The 14,152-nt window shown below is 43.9% G+C and overlaps 2 non-coding genes across 2 annotated transcripts; one reads left to right on the top strand and one right to left on the bottom strand.

Annotated features, from left to right (window-relative positions):
- Positions 1-109: 109 nt before the first annotated feature.
- Positions 110-234, bottom strand: Trnay-gua. The gene is made up of 2 exons: positions 198-234; positions 110-145 (listed from the first exon to the last, which is right to left on the bottom strand). It is a non-coding gene; the product is annotated as a tRNA-Tyr (tRNA).
- A 2,721-nt stretch (positions 235-2,955) lies between these two features.
- Trnay-gua lies at positions 2,956-3,050 on the top strand. The gene is made up of 2 exons: positions 2,956-2,992; positions 3,015-3,050. It is a non-coding gene; the product is annotated as a tRNA-Tyr (tRNA).
- The last annotated feature ends 11,102 nt before the right edge of the window (positions 3,051-14,152 follow it).

Genomic DNA, 14,152 nt, shown 5'->3' with positions numbered 1-14,152 from the left:
GAACAAACTTCGGCGTCTCTGAGGTATCTTAGTATATGTGTCTTTACAAAAATATGGGTCAATGAATCTCTAAAAGATCACCAGAAACAAAACAATGCCAAAGAGGCGCTCCTTCGAGCCGGATTTGAACCAGCGACCTATGGATTACTGCTCCATAGCCCTCCATTTCAAAGAGGGATCTACGAGTCCAAACATTTCTACAGTCCACCGCTCTACCAACTGAGCTATCGAAGGCCTTGTCGCAACAGGTGCCAATTCAAAATTTCACTCGCTTATCAGACACCGACGACAACTCTCGCAGTAAAAAAGCCAAATCAGCCGAAACAAATGCAAACTGCTTATCGCAGCATAACGTAAGCTCACAAATAATTGTCAGAGGTACTCCCCATGAGAGCAGCGCGAAGATAAGCAAACAAGTGCAAAAGTACCTCATACAGACGATAGATTAAATACTTTATAAAAAGAAAAATAAATGAATTGCAAATAAAAGGTGGAAAAGCCTGTGCCGCAACGTCTAATTTGTCGTGCGCTCCAGCCTAAATGACATTAAATAAGCCAGATCGAAACGAGTGATAATGATCTGCATACATCTGTGAACTGCTGGCATATCAACTTTCCATGGAGCTGTCTAGCGCTTGAAAAATTGCCGGCAAAGGGAATGACAGTAATATAGAAAAACTATTCGAACAGCTGAATGAACTTTGATGCTGATAAGACTAAGCCATAAATTTGAATTACAATAAGTTGATTTCTAGCCAACAAAATTCCAATAAACTGGAAGTTTTAGTAAAAGTCTAGCGGGGAATATTTTTTCAGAAGAAGATACTTTTGGCAACAAAATAATGAGTTTTAATACAAAAAAAAAGATAGTTTAATTACATTTAATTCAACACTAAATTTGATGCATGATAACCATCGTCTCATCAATCTGAACCATGCTGAACAGTGTAATCCTGATAGCATTGGGGATTGCCGTAGACTCAGCTAGACGACGAGACCTAGAAACGACCTACATATAGCTATTTTTAGCTGCAATCAAACTATTTCAAAAGTCAAAGCCTCAATGGAATTAGAGTAGAAATCGAAGTGCAATTCCGCTGCAAGTACGAGCCTGATGGAGCCAGAGAGAGAGAGAGATCGAATGGTTAGATGAGTCATGCGGGGATTGTGTGTTGCCTTATCGCGGAGTAAATTAATTTACCCGTCCCTTGGACGACTGCAGCAGCCACACTGCACTACGACAAAGTGAAATTTTTCGGCTCAATTAAATGACTCATCAGGCGGCAGAGTGATGCTGAGAAACACCGAATTGCCACACACAATGTGAGACCCGATAAAGTGTGTGTAAAGTCGGGATCTTTGCTAAAACAGCTCTGGGGATTCCTAGGAACTTGGCAATTTTTTGATAGTTCTGTCCGATTTGTAGAGCCGATAGGGCAAACGCCCACATATGGTGAGAGCCTGTTGGTAAAATTCATTCAATCATAGCAGAAACTGATCCCTAGACCAAGTTGCTGTGCACCAGGAGATCTAAAACCGCTGATAAACAAAATTGGGAAATAAATGTTAAAGCGGAAAACTAAGCTGAGAATAGATTCGAGTCATTCTTAAAAATTATGAGCATTTGTTGTAACATACCTGAGCAAATTACATATAACTAACCCATGGGTTACTCGGACCTCTGGCCCTCGCCGCGGGAATCATTTTTCGTTATCTAACAAGGCATTTTGAGCAATCGATCCCCGATCCCCGATGCCCGATCCCGACACGCACACAGAGACGGACGGGGCACTCTTCCAACCTTACTCAATGGATCACACACAAGTTGCCGCTCATGGCGCTTGGTCCGCCATCTCAGCTGTCCCTCATTTCCTCCAACCCATCTGCCACAGAATCTCTCCATTTTCTCTCTCTCACACTATCCCTGTCTCTCTCTATCTCTCTGCTGACTGTGTGTGCATGCCTTTTTGTCGGTAATTATCCGTAAGCTGTCAGTTTTTTCGCTCCGCTCGACCATGGTAAGTGAATGTTGGAGATGGGAATGATGAAATTGTGAGTAACGAAACGATATCGGGATTGGTAAAGCTGTGATGTGCAGTTGAACGAAACTCCATCCACAAGTCATGCTGCTTATTCTAAAAACAATCTCAGTTTTCGTGATTCGTGAATCACGCTCCCATCCCTAATTTATATACATATATAGATCAACTGATATTGGGCGGCTGCTCGTTTTTGTTTTTGGTTTGTGTTTTTATGACTTTCCGCATTTTTGGCATCCTAATTGGTTTGTTAAGTATTTCTCTCGTTTTACCTTTTCGACCCGTCAAAAATTGCCCTCTTTGGCTTATCAGGAACACACTTTGTCCGACTGGCAGGGACTGACCAACCGCCGCTGTAGATGCTGCTGCTGCTGCTGCTGCGGTAGTTTGTTGCTCCTAGGCTCAGAAGCGGATCGTTGGTTACTGGCCAGACCTTAGCGGCACGGAGCGGCCCACCACTCGACTGATAAGGGCGATCGTGTCTTGTGCGCGTCTCTGGCATGAATCATTTGGGATCGAGCCCACCACAGGCGATGCTGTGTATCTACGATGACGATGACTCACGGCTGGCGTTCACTAGGTGGCCGCACTAATTGTCGCCCAATGCGCACTGTCTTTGTTTACACTAGGCGCCCGCCCGCCTTTCATCTGACCGAACACCACTCCGTCCAGCACCGCGACCGATCAATAAAATATGATACCGAGCCGAGCCAATCCGAGCCGAACCGAACCGAAGAAACATCAAGTTTTACATTCGGTATTCACCGCTTTGCTGGCTCTGCATAAAGCAAAGCTCGCCTCCCCCCAAAACCTCACCCCTCCCTCCACTAATCGCTGCATGCATTGAAAATTTACTGATAAGTGGCCATTAATTAAAATGGGTTTGTGAACGCGTTTTGCGGCGTCCGAGTGTATACCTTCGATAGCTCAGTTGGTAGAGCGGTGGACTGTAGATAGAGATTTCCTAGTGTAGACATCCATAGGTCGCTGGTTCAAATCCGGCTCGAAGGAATCACATTTTTTGTTTTTTTCTTCTTTTTAAACATTTTTCATAATAAACAAAATTTTAAAACATTTTTTAAAGTATCTCTGTGGTAGTTTTAGGAATATTCAAGATACAAATATTTTAAAGTAAATCAAAAGTGAATCCTAAATAAAAACCAAAACAAGAAACAAACCACGAAAGATCTTTGCCGTACCGTAAATTATAGCTATTAACACATCAAACCTTAAGGGAATCGACTTGAGAGGGTCTCAGGAAGTCAGAACTCGATCGAAATAAAACACTGAAGAAGCTGAAGCGAATCATAAAGGAGAAACAAAATGTAACGAGAATTACATGCCTCAATTTGCATTTGTCCTATTACAAAGGAATGAGCGTTCAATGGGACAACAATACCAGCAACTGGTAGCCAAAAAGGCAACAAAGGCCTGAATATAAAATGCCAGTCTGTGTCTGAGTCCCAGTCTCAGACTTTTCGACTCAGAATCGCTGAATTGCCGCAGACGTCCTGCCGCTTTGGCTGCCGTTTCGATCTTGCCCTCATCGGTCGAACGTTGTGGCTGGCACTGCCTCCTGCTCCCAAAACAGATGCTATCAATACATCATTTGCCTTTGTGCGGCTGTCACAAATTCATTCACCTGTTCTCGGGCCACGACTTCATCATCGTCAGGGGCAAAAGCAGCAGAAGCACCAGCCAAAGCAGCAGCTCGGCCAGACCATTATACTGCGTTGATCTCCAATTAGGCTGTCGAAACTCCATTTACACGGATCCAGACTGGCCTCTCATATGAAAGGAAATATATAAAAAAAATGAAGCAACAGATTCAGCTCTCGTTAAGGTGCAAGTCATCTTCGCATCTCCTTCCCATCATCCCGTCGTCATCATCCTCATCATCATCGTACTCATCGGCAAGTTGGGTAAATACAAATATGAATGAATGGCTCACCTTTGGGGCGAGTAGATCTGGATCTGCATCTGGATCTTGGCAGATCATCATCCGGCATTGTTTCAACAGTCATTTTGCCCCTTCCAATTCGAGTGAAGTTCATGCGTAAATCTCAAGAGTGTTTGCCCTTTCAGCGATCTCCATCTTTTAGCCATATAACAGTTGCACAGAGAGGCAGATCTGAAGATCGAAATTCATGTAATTTCTTAATGGGTCTGACTTATACCAGTTATTCTCGTGCAGTTAAGTGCACTGTGAATACATATGTGAATGGTGAATGCCTGACCCTAATTAGTTCCACATTCGTTAGACATTCCACAAGACACAAGAATAGCTAAATAAATATTAGGTAAATCATTGATCTTTCATAACAATAAATGAGTTTTATGGCACTATTTCCATTTACCAATTGAGTCACTATCTCCCTTAATTCCACTCCTCGAGCTTCAATCGTCTTTGTGGCTGCACATCAAAGTACAAGGCCCGTCGTGCCTTGCAAACACAGTGTTTTAAATATAAATCTTGGCATTTCAATAACCACACAACAGACAACAGACTCGGGCACATGAGGACACGCTTGTTATATGGTCCAAAAGAACCGAGAAACCCAGCCATGTGACTGTGTTGGATGCAGAGCGTCGCTTTGTCTGCAGCTCTAGTCGCGGCGTCGCGGGTTGCCTTCTTGGCTGGCATGCAACCTAAAAGCCTCCCAGCTTTCTCCGGAGTAGGGGCATAGAGCAGTGGCAGCATCAGCCTCAGCGGTAGCAAGAAATCTTATTAAAGCGTAACTAAATGCCATGGATTAATGTCTAACAGGCGGTGGTAGCCAACAGGTGCTGCGCATAAATGTCAGTTTAGTGGCCGAGCTGACAGCAGGACATGCCGGGCGACTCTGGGTGGATGTTGCAGAGAGTGGCAGACCCCACATGCGACAGCCGGTGGGGCATTAGCATATAAGCCGGGGAAGGCTAATGAAGGCAGGGAAGACACCACAACTGCCGCTGCAAAAAGTTCGTTGGCCAAGTCTTTCCTTGGAATCTAGCGGAAATGCACTGAGCAGTGGCAAACAGCAGCATGGGGCCTCAGGCGAGGGAGGGCCTTTCAATTGCTTATTCGAATGCAATCATAGCAAAAACAAAACAATTAATCAGCATTGACTTTGTCTATGAGTCGCATATATTTACATTTCATACCTCATTAGCATTTACGAACGTGTGCCCTGCTATTCAAATGAGGCGAGAACTTAATTGAATGTGAATCAATTGCAACAAGCCCGATCCGTGTGAACTCAGCTGGAGTTTGTCTTCACTCTTGTCGGGGTGCACGAACAGCCCCAGCCGTACGAAATTTATTTGTCAAATCACTTGATATCTCTCGCCAAAAGGCGCGACATTTATAGGCTTGTTTCACAAGCTCTCTCACAAGACTCAGCGCAACCGGGCTGTAAAATATGAATTTTATTTCCTGCTCCAACCGCCATTAGAATTAAATTGGAATTTATCTTTACAGTTTCACATAAATATCTTCTTAATTGTTCCCTTTATTTGAAAAATGAACAATAAAACGGTTGCCACCACACACACAGAGAAACTGCAGTTAAACTACGTACATATGGACATTTATGCAAAAATATATTTGTCTTGCTTAATTGGAATACTTTATGGGACATTTCGTGCAAGTATCTACAGTTGTGGATACACTGTTATGTGCCATAAACATGATTATGTCTTTGTTTACATACATTCCATGCGATGCGCTGCATCTAATATTTGTATTAGCTGGGATTACAAAATTTCTCAGAGCATGCACTGTGAGCTTTGTACCCGAGAGGATCATTTATATGGTCAGTAAATATGTAAATTAATATTAAAAATATAAAAGTGTTGTCTGAACATTAAAACCATTTAAGTACTTTGCTACTCGCTTTAAATCCATGTCAATATTTAAGCCTTATTGAATATTTGCTCAACTTCACAGTTGAATACAGTTTTCCCACTAATCCGATAGTCAGTTTGAGTCATTACAAGTTCTCCCTGCAAGTTCTCTGTCACTAATTGCATTAAGTAAACAAAATAGTTGCCTATATGCGTAATTATGAATCGCATCAGCCCGGAGTAAGCCTCAGCCCGAGCCCGGACTATCCATAGTTTGCAGTAATTAATAAATTAAAGACTGCATTTGAATTTTCAATTTGACGCAAGTTCCCCCTGGTCCCAGCGGCCGTTGGGTGTTGGTTTGATTTATCATTTGCTAATTGAAAAATTATACTGTTTTGCATTTGTCAGGCAGTTAGTTAAATGTTGTCATGCGAGGGAGATGGAGGACTGACAGTGCCAATTTATTGAATGATCAGACTCGGAATCAGGCGCGCTGGCTTCGCAGGCACAATTGTAAATGATCCGACTGAGGAATTTTTTCCTAGGAATTTTGATTGAGTGGAATAAGCAATCGAACGGGTGATTTTCGTATTTAATATGTAAACGAATTGTGTAAGTGCCTCTCTAAAAATAGCGACCACAGCCCGACAGGCGAATTCCCGCCCTGCATGCAAACAAATTCCGATTTCACTTGCAATCAAAAGACTTAGGCAATGAACTTGTACGCGATCCACTCTGGAACTGTTCTCCCTTCGATCGGCTCATTGTTGTCCCTAAGGGGTGGCCGTCGGGGTGGATCGGGGAAGCACACGAAAAATTTATAAGCTCCCATGCGCATTAATGCACATAAATAAACAAAATGTGACGTTGAGCGAAAGACAAGCACTTGAAGTATTTTAATTGTCTAAATGCCAGCGCTGATGATCAGCCTCGAACGCCGACAACAACCGTTCCGAACTAACCACCAGCCACAATTGCTCTGCTCTTTAAGGCCCAGCACTGTGCAACAAAAGTGGGTCTAAGTGAAATGGTCTCTGCAAAATATTTGCTAAGGAAACTGCATATCTATCCACACATTGATTGGCTAACATATTCATTGTCCTACGAAATTAGAATTCAGTTACAAAAGTTAGTCCAATAATCCTGCTGCCTAGTGAAGTCAAAAAGCGACTCGCAGATGACTTGGGAAACTGTGGAAGCTGTGTCAGCCAGGAACGAACGTTTCGCCCGCTTGCGCCTACGACAATTTATGTGTTGGTTTGAAATTTCTCACAGAAAACAAAAGAAATTCCAGTTGGGCCAAAGGAATGTTTTGAGGCGAGTGAGTGGCAAGTCCTCTCTCGCTCTCTCTCTCTCTCTCTCTCTCTCTCTCGCTCTGGCAGTCTGTGTGTGCTTGAAGAGGAGAGGAGAGTCTCTGCCATTCGATTGGGCCGCCGCTGCTGACATTTTGCATTTCGTGCAACGCATTCCTTGGGGCGCTGCTGGGCGCATGCGTACCACACACCAAGGAGGCGAAACAGACAACGACGACCGTTGCCAGCATTGACACTGATGAGCCCGGCGTACCACGTTGCAAGGAGCAACAGAACAGCGATTGTCGTAGCCAGAGGCAGATTTGGCGCGGCCTGAGTCTGAGTCTGAGGCTGAGACTGAGGCTGAGGCTGACCAGCATCTGGCAGTCAAGGTGGTCACCCCAAAAGCAACACGCAACAACAACTGCGGCGTGATTATTATGGCTGTGTTGGCCATGCCTGGCTGTGCCTTGTTTCCCCACAGTTGCATTGTAAATTCGTAAAACAATAAAGAAATAAATTACTTTCGGCCCCGAGTCCAACTCCAAGTCCAAGCTCAAGAACTCTTGTACTTAGGAGGTAGTTAGGGGGAGCCAGGAGGGGAGACACGGCCAGACAGTCGGACAGCATCGCACAAAGAACACGACAAAGCGTTGAAATCGTCGTGGCTTTTGTCCCTACCCTTCCGTCTGTACCCGCTCAACAGCCGCAGAAACAGCAAACAAACATACTCGCTCAGTAAAATGGCCGTTCCCTCAAATCGCCAGCCAGTGTGGCCCCGGACGAGTGGTGGAAGTGGCCTCTCTGTGAATCCCAGGCCTGGTCCGCACCGTCCTCCCACAATTCTGTGGATCCCAGTCGCAGCCCCAGCCCCAGTCCGAGTCGAACCCAAAGCAAACATAATGTCTGACATGAACTTTGCGCGCTGCTGAAATTGCAATTTTAATGCAATTCGTGAGCGGCAATCGCTCCGCGGCCAGCCAATCGTTCAAGTCCAAGTACAATTGGACCACCCCGATGCCAGGCGAAACCCGAGGAGAGTGCATACTGGATCCCAGCTCGACTCGGCTGGGCTGGGCTGGGCTGGGCTGTGGCTTTGTGTTCGGGTTCGGAGATGGAACTGGAACTGGAACTGGAACTGGGGCTGTGCCAGGGATTGGCAAGTAACATTTTCGCAAAAGAAAAGAAAGAAGGAACACCCGCACCAGCCTCGAACAATGATGATGATGCTACCTACCACTCGAACAATCATTCTATTGGCGAGGGCTGATTGAGCTATACATAATAGTACATGTATACATATGAGCATGAAAGATGTAAATACCTGACCTAATTCAGTTCAGATGCTTTCATGCTGTCCAGTTTTCTGCAATCAATTCACTTTACAAAAACCCAACATTATCGTCGTAATTGTTCTGTTCGATCCACCCTCGTATTTATGAGATTCTCCCCCGAAGGCATAAAGAAACAGAAAATCATTTGGCGTTGCCAACATGTCTGCCATGACAAAAGCTCCACGGCACTCCACGTCGAGCGCGGTTCAGTTCAGTGGGGATCTGGAAACTGCGACTGAGAGAGATACATACTGTCATGAAATGCCAAAATGTCTAGCTACGATCGCTACACATATCCAACGAAAATATGAGAGAGAGATCCAAAATCAACACAATGATTTCAATAATCAACGGCGGTGCTTCTCCCCCTTTTTGTTTCTCGCTGTTGATTTTCGGTGTTTGCCTCGAGGGTTTAATCTAGATATATGTACATATTGTACTCATACACAACAAAAATGAAGACTGAAGAAACCCATCGACAAAAGCAACAGAGAAAAATATGCTTTAAAACTCGAAATAAAAGTAAATTGAGGTTTCAACTTTTTGTTGTCTCTTTTTGTGTGTGTTTTTTGTCTTCTTTTTTTTTGTGGGGCGCTGATGCCACACCTCCCCGCCAACCGCTGAGCGATCGAGCAACTGTTCAATACATTTTACGTATTTAATGGAATTCTTATCGTGCGGCAAATTATTGTTATTAATTATTTTCAATTCAATGGATCGGGCACGAGGAGCAGCAATTGCTCAAGGGTTGGGAGCGACACGCTGTCTGTGACTGCCTGAGAGACCTCAGCATAAATATTATAAAATTTCATTAAAAGTTTATTAGTTGCTCTGGCTCTGGCTCTGGCTCGGGCTCTGGCTCGGGCTGTGCCTGCGATTTTGTTTGTGTTGCTGATCCAGTGGAGTGGCGGGCACACCTTTTGGTGCAAATTAGAAATCGCCGCCGCATTCACCGCGTTGATTGCGGATTAGCCTCAAGTTAAATGATGTTTGACTGATGTGGAAGCGGCTGGGGGGATGGACGCTGTACGTAGGTGGGTCGCTATTGCATTGAACTTCAAATCATATTTCATCAGCCTTAACAATACAATTTCAACAATAAATTGTAGATACACATTTATAAGCAATTAAGTTGGGTCCAGGCAGAAATATGTACTTACTTATTGTTGTTGTTCTTTTGGCTCGAGCTAGCAAAATGAAATGGCTCCTTGGCAGAAACTGGAAGCTGTTTGCATTCATGGAAAATTGTCAAAACTTTTCAAATCAACAGTGCACACAGCTGTGCCAGCAATGAGGAACAAACCAGCAAGAACTAATTCCCATCCGGGTGCACAAACCTAAACTTCTCATGAGAAGTGTGTAAGTTTGCTTTCTGCTCGGCTCACCGCTCTCCGCGAGCTCATGAGAACAATGTTCACTACTCATTGGCCATCAACGTTGGCGGCATTGAAGCCTTTGGGCACTTTTTTCTTTGCACCCCATGGTGTGCCAAAAAGTAGCCAAGCGTGTGTCGATCGCTGATCTTTTGGCTTACAAATTAGAAAAGCCAACAAACGGCAGTCACTGGAAGCAGTCGGCAGTCGGCAGCTTACAGGATGAAGATGAAGCTCTCACAGCGGCAGGTCGATCATGATGATCATTCATCATTATCATTTATCATGTCCAATATTCAATGCGTTTTGCGTGCAAAGAAAATAACAAATAAAAATGTCTGTTTTCTGGCCTTATGACAGGCAAAAATGCCATAAATGTGTTATACGACCGAATGAACAGGAGAGGAGGGAAACAACAGCAGACACAACAGATACAAATTCAACATTATTTTAATGATTTGTAATGGTTGTCAGAATTTTGGAGGCTGTGCCGTATGGGAGTGCTGTCGCTGTTGAACTTTAAGCGTTTAGTCGATGGAAATTCCTCGGATGGTAGCTGGGTACATGTGCCTCGGCTCCTACATGCACTTCGGGGTCACAATTTTATTTCGTGCATTGCCAAAAGCGACCATTAGCAGATTTTAGTTGGGCCAACGGCACAACTATAAAGATTCGTGGGGTGGTAATGGTTTTTTCTACTGCTCAAATATTAAACCCAGTTTCATCATCAAGGAACCACGCTTAAGAATCATGCGGCCAATCATTACGATTTTGTAGTAATAAACTGCATTCCATGAAGAGTGCAATTCAAGTACAGTTTTGCGTCACGATTTAAAACCTGCTGTATGTAAGCATTTTATTGATAATTATTCCTCCTTCCGTTTCCAAGCTCTTTTGCCAACTATTCCCAACTAAAAATGCTTTTCTAGGAAATAAAATAGTCTCAGTATTACTCATTTCGATTACCACCAGTTTTCTATTGCCAAAAATGATTAAAAACTTCCGTTTTGAACAAACTCAATTAATTCGTTACCATTTTGTTTGGGGTGCCAGAGCTTGTGTGGTCCCAGTCATATGCCAACCGCAGTCAACCAATCATTTGAACACACGTTGAGTCCGAAATTCAAGCAGCTGATTAGCGCTCTTCCGACATTTTTTTAGCAGTGAAACAAATTAGCTCCACTTAGGCTGCATGTGGAGGGGCCTTCGAAAATGATTCCATCAAAAGGCAAGACTTCAAAATGTTGTATTTAATGAGAAAGCGAAGCCTGGCCAACACCCGAAGTGTCTATGCGGACACCTCGACTACATCCTATGCGCAGCTCTCATTCGACTCCCATACGAAGCTCGCAGAGTCTAAACAAAGATGATAAAATAAAAACAAGAATCATACACAAAATCGTTAATAAATTTCATAGACGGACAAAGGTGCGGACTGTGGCTGGGACTCAGTCTCCGATTGGGATTGGAAGTGGAATGGGCATGGGAAGGGGATTGGGACAGCAGCAGCAGCAGCAGCAGCAGCTGCAGAGTGGTTTGGAATGGGAAGAGCTACCCTTTTATATGGGCAGCTTTTGGGCCCGCAGCCAGATAATCTAAAGTAAAACTCGTGGAGCATAAATAAAAAAGAAATTACTTAATTTCTTAATAATGTTCGGTTTGTGTGGCTGTCGCTGTCGTTGTTGTCGCTGTTGTTGTTGTTGCTGTGCTTGGCTTGTTTCGACAACTTTTTTATAATCCTTTTAGGGGGCTCTCCCAGGCAGCAGTCAGGCAGCTGCACTGTGAGAAATGTCTGTGCGGTCCAGTGTGTGGGTTTCAGGTTTTTGTTTTACATTCTGTTGAAATGAAATCTTTATTTCCTTTCGTGACTATAATTAATAATTTTCGGTTTCTTCGGGAGGTCTGGAGCAAATGAGCGGAGTGGGGCAGCATCCGACCACCGATCACACCACACCACACACGCAGATTATCATCATCTACTCCGCACAAAATGGTCATCAGATCAAGTCGAGGCTATAGCCTTATTCTCCTCTCTCTCTCTCTTTCCTATGCATATATCCCTCTCCTTCTCCTTCTCCATCTCTCTTCCGCAGAAATTGTTTTATGTCTGAAAATTATTCGGTTGCCTCTGCCTGTGCCTTTGGTTTGAATGGTTTTGTTTTTGGTTTTAGTGGTTCCCTGGTGGTCAGCATGTCTCCTGCGGCTTGCCTGTGTGTCTCTGCGAGCTTTTTGGCTGGTTACCCTAGCTCCAGTGTGTGTGTGTGTGTGTGTGTCTGGCAGTAAATCATTTGCTAATTAGCAGGCCAACTCGGGCAAGAATAGATATGGGCTGTGAGGTGGGGGAGAAGAGGATTAGGCAGGCAGCGCTAATTTGATTATAATTGGACCCAAGATAGGCTCTACGGGTATGAAGAGCAAACTAAGTTATCACCCAAAGTCCAGCCTTAATACCTTAAAGTAAATTTGTATGTTCAAAATTACACTTCTCCAGAGACTGAAATTACTTTATATTTTATATGGTAATTTCCACTGATTCAAATTAATTGAACAAAACTCAGCACTAAGCGGAATTCCTGGCGCAATAATTTATTGAACTCCAATTTGTTGGGGAATTCCCCAGCCATAGCTCTCAAATAACTCTTTCAGCTCCGGCAGCTCGCTGCCTAAGTCTTTTGTTTACCACCAACATCTGCTTCGACAGCCAGCAAGCCAGGCCAGCTTCACTTTCAACGGCCAGACATTCCTTTCGATTTGTTGCCGCTGCTGCTCAGCCGAGAAATAATGTCTTGCGATAGCAAATTTAATTTATTGCGATAATTTTGTATTTTTTTATTTTTGTCAACGGCCACGACCAGAAGGCAACCGCAAAAAATGCTGAAATTTGAGAAGGTACCAGCCGGGCACGCAGAAGGAGACGGGCAAATCTGCTGCGTGTGTCGGAGTAGCCCTCGATAAGCGGTACTAATAATGGCTAATAAGCCCATTAAAAAGGTATAAATTGTTTCGTTAGCACTCTTCATAAATTGAACAGACAAGCCGTGTGTGTTTTACCCTGCTGCCAAGCAGCATCCATCAGCTTGCGGAACTCTGGGGCAAATGGAGTTTCGCTAATTTATGTTAATGGAGAGCTAAGCTACAAATTGCAATGACTCTGTTTGCCCTTTGTCTGCACTCACTCTGGGTGGACTTTTGTTATTTGCATATCACTGCCAGTAGATTATTTATTAAAAATCTTGGCTGCTGCTTCGGCTGCCGCTTCCCATTCCCATTCAATTACTTTCGTATGGGGCCTTTACATTATCTCGTCCTCTATCCGATGTCCGTGTCCCAGACCTGCCAACATTTTGTCGGCACTTTTAGTCTTTGTTCTGCGGCTGCTGCATTTTTGGCTTCTTTTTTTTTTGTATTTAATCGATTGTTCATTGTTTTGCCTGCTGTTGTCGCCGTGGCTGCTGGGGGTCTAAATGTGGCAGCCGCATTTATTATTTCGACATTCTTAACGAAGTTCAAATTTATGAGTTAATACAAAAGTACGAGGGAGGATCGGAATCGGAATCGGAATCGGACTGCGGTCTCAATTTGAAACCGGTCTGCTGCGGGCTCATCCTTAACAGGTAAATTTCATTACATAAATTACTCGCTTAATTGCCAATTTGCACTTAATTTTTTGTTCTCCAAGTTAATAAAGTCGCCTCAGTCGCATCGCACATACGCAGCATGTGCCGGGTCGCGTAAAGAGCAACAAACATTTCGCCTCGATCTCCTGACCTTCTCCAAAGTCTCGCACATCGATACGGTTATTATTTATGCTTATGTCTCAAGATAAGTGACCCTCACAGGGGCGGCAGCTGTTCAAAATGAAGAGCCAATGAATGTGACAGCATGCAAGCACCAAAAGCATATTAGCAGGATTATTTGAGTTGATTTTTGATCAAGTTAAAAATAGCAAAAAGGTAGAATTACGTTTTTCTCTTTGGTAAAAATGGCCCCCCGAAAGGGAAGCACTAAAATATGTATTTTTAGGGTTATAGTTACTAAGTTTTGCATGCATAACAATTCGTTTCTAATATTTCTGCCGGGCTGGAGACGGGTTGTCTGGCAGCTAGCGCTACGCAAAACCTAGGCAAAGCCAAACTGATTGGCAAAATCAACAAAAACAGTCACTGAGGAGAGGAAAAAGCTGCTTTGAGGCAGCTGCCGATCGACTGGGGATCTCTTCTATTTGTTCGGAATCGAAACCTGTATTGTGGTCTTTTGACAAATGTCCAACATGCGACAGCTGTTTA

The sequence above is a fragment of the Drosophila guanche genome, unplaced genomic scaffold, assembly GCF_900245975.1.
Source record: "Drosophila guanche unplaced genomic scaffold, DGUA_6, whole genome shotgun sequence".
In the NCBI taxonomy this organism is placed as follows: Eukaryota; Metazoa; Arthropoda; class Insecta; order Diptera; family Drosophilidae; genus Drosophila; species Drosophila guanche.
Note: the sequence above shows the minus strand (reverse complement) of the source record. Positions and strands in the feature narration are given on the sequence as shown.